This window comes from Drosophila willistoni, unplaced genomic scaffold, assembly GCF_018902025.1.
Source record: "Drosophila willistoni isolate 14030-0811.24 unplaced genomic scaffold, UCI_dwil_1.1 Seg6.1, whole genome shotgun sequence".
Taxonomy (NCBI): domain Eukaryota; kingdom Metazoa; phylum Arthropoda; class Insecta; order Diptera; family Drosophilidae; genus Drosophila; species Drosophila willistoni.
Window position 1 is genome coordinate 99397 of NW_025814517.1, and position 3530 is coordinate 102926.

The window sequence follows — 3530 nt, forward strand, 5'->3', positions numbered from 1 at the left end:
ACGCTGAAACAGAAATTACATCAACAAGTCAGAGTATCAATTGACTACCATCCTCCATAGTTCGCAAAAACTTGGTTGAAAGTCGCCGAATTGATACTACTTCATACACTAGGCACTTACCCCATAGTTTATTCGCTGAAAGGCCTTCCATCGATGCACTGTGGGAGGGTGTTTATATGATGATTTCTCCTTCGCGCTTTATGACCACCATTAAACTCCGTTCACTCACTTTGCTTTTACATTTACTCTATTTTACGTTACTCTCGACTTGAATTATTTAATATAACCTTAACGAGACTTTAATTGATTCAATATTTGACTATTTACATTCTCTTTCTTTTTTTTTGTTTAACTTGATAAGGAATTAAAATTTAAAAATAAGATCAGAAATGAAAATATCGGGACCTAAAGATTCCGTTCAAAACGAGGTTAATTTCAAAAAAAAATTGTAGGAGCTTTCGAGGTGGTCACACGGAATGCGCTAAATAGGGCAACAGCAAGCAGTATCCAGAATTGGGCTAAAAGACAAACTTTGTCTGGGTCAGCAACGTCAGAAGGTTAGGTAGGCCACTGCCTTTAAAACCTTGCTATAGAAAAATCCAGTTCACCGAAGGTTAGGACACCTTTCGGGAAATGAGACACTTTGGCCGCACCGTAAGCCTTAACTTACAAACGTTGTGGCACTGCCGGTGTTTAGTTGGCGGTGTCCTTTTAATGTCCGAATGCCAATTCCAGAAGGCAACGACAACCGAAAATTCGGATGCACGTGCTCCGGCACCAGAAATGGGTATTTGAAAACTCGCCGGTTTTCCAGAAAATAATCTTCCCAAACGAAAGCTATCAGGAATATTGGCCAGAAAAAGTAAGGTTTCCAATCTAGGATATAGAGTAAGATGCAGATGACGGCGGGGTAAAAATTCTAATTAACCTACATACCTGCTATGATTTATAACCAAAGATTTGGACTACAGCTTTTTGTTTTTTTTTACACACTTTTCTCCTCAGAATTAAAAATGAAAATGAAGCCTAGCAAAAAAAAATGAAGCGCGTTGCCACCTCAAGAAAAACGATAGATCATTTATCGCTATCCCCATATTATGCGTTTATCGATCGAGCGATACCAATATTTTTATTTATTGATTGATCGCTATTGGCAAAGTGGCGCGTAAAGACGTTAAGTTTAAAAATTTGAAAGTTTAAACTTTAAACTAGCGCACGCTACACTATAAAGCACTTTATTTGTTCAAAACATGAGGACCCAATTTATGTATAAACGTTTATACAAATATCCCCAAACGTTTGATATAGAAATCAACAAACAAATAAATGAAATGATCGATCAGGGTATCATTCGAAAATCGAACTCACCCTACTGTTCACCCATTTGGATCGTTCAAAAAAAGGAGATGCTTCCAACAAACAAAAATTCAGATTAGTCATTGACTACCGAAAATTAAATGAAGACACAATAGATGACAAATTCCCAATTCCAGTCATGGATGAAATTCTTGACAAACTGGGAAAATCCCAATACTTTACCACCATTGATTTAGCTAAGGGATTTCATCAAATTCAAATGGATCCTGAATCCATTGAAAAAACAGCTTTCTCAATTCTTATTCTTGATTGATTTGCGCTCTCGTCTTTTGCCTACCCGCGACTCTGTTTGTTTTTGTGTTTTCATTTCTTTTTATTCTTTAGTTGTGAAGGCTTACTCTGCACATTAACCCTTGTGTCAGAACTGGTCAGTATATTCTTATACACAGATCTTTTTACTTTTAGAATTTTTATTTTTTATTTTTTGTATTTCTTTTTGTAATTAAATTAAACTTTTGATAAAATGGTTGTCTGCTCAAAAAATAATTGCATAGTTGCCACTAATGCGGTTGACTCCCATGATTATAATCTTTGTTGGTTGTGTGACAATGCGGTTCACGTTAAGTGTGCAGGTTACACAGGCAGAATCAAGGAGTCTATTGCTAAAGGTGAGGGTCGAGAATGAGATGCGCTCTTTCATGAGGCGGACTAGAGATAGTTTTGACACTTTAAGGGCAGGTTTTAATAAACTCCAAGCGGAGTTTACTGCGGTGGAGACTCAGTTCAGAAGTTTATCGCTTATGAGTGAGTCTCCGAAACGTAAAAGGACCAGTCCTTGGGGTGTTTCTGTATCTGTAGATCCGCCAGCGTCTCTTATCGTCCCCGACCGGTCTTATGCACCGTCCACTCCTAATGTACAGCAATTGATATCGTTTAAGAGCCCGGTTGTGAATGCTATTAGTAATGAATTACCGGTATCACCTGGGAATGATCTCTTAAAAACGATGCCTATTGTAGTGTCCGATGTGTCTGGGCAATTACCCATTCCAATGGAAATTGCCGATAGTTCTAAAAGTATCGAGGGCCCCGTTAACAAGTTGACTGGCTGCAGTGGGTGACTTGTCCAACGTTACTGCTGCGGCTGACGCTTCGGGACCGCGGCCTCTCGTTGGCATACCACCAAAGAAACATATATTTGTTTCTAGGCTAGACCCTGTTGTCACATCTGATGATGTAATAGCCTATATTCGGAAGAAAGTTAACGTCTCGAATATTGCGGTGGAGAAGTTTAAATTTTCTTATTCTCGGGACATTTCGTCCTTTAAAATTTGTAACCTTCCTATTCGGTTTCTCGTTGCGCGCCATGAATTTTATATAATCGGTTCTCCTATCACAGCGACGATAAAGCTATCGATAACCAAAAAGAAGGCGGTAGGTGAATTGCAGCAGATCGAGATCCTCTGGTTTCGTAGCTCTTGCGGGGTGGGGGGGGTTGTTTGCTGAATCTCTACCTTTAATTATAAAATTTAATTTTATTAGGATCTCTACTGAAACTAACTTTAAATGAAAATAGAATGACTGACAGAAAATACTTACGAAAACCGCAAGGAATTCATGCTAATAAAAAAGGCGAAAGAAATGAAGGTGTATCCTTTTGTTCACAAGCTAGCGGTTACTGAGGTCAAGATGTAGATGGACCTTATCAGTTCTATACCCTCCCAACCATGAATCTTTATTGACATTTGTAAAGATTCCCAAAAAAAAACTGATAGATATCAACTCATGTACCCATATCACTAGGAAAATTAATTATAAAGCTTAAGCAATCATATTCAAATTCATTATAATTTCAGATAGAAGCATTTCTTGTTGTACACAATAAATTTTAAAGAAATATTTACAGACTAATTTTTAACAGCTGGTCTGGTATGACTCAACATTTTGAGATTCTGCACTTTCAGACTTGCAAAACAATGGAACTCAAAGTTAATTAAACTATTGAATAAGAGGGACTAAAACTATCAGTATAAAAGAGAGCTTACTAGTTACACATTATTAATTATTGTAGAAGATTATAGAATAAAAAAAAATATAGAAGGAATATTAAATGAATCCAGTTAACATTTTTTCTTGTAATTATTCATCTTAGTTCAAGTTCTCTTTTATCTTTTTTTTTTTTTTGTTGTTAAATTCTTTAAAGTTATTTTAAATTT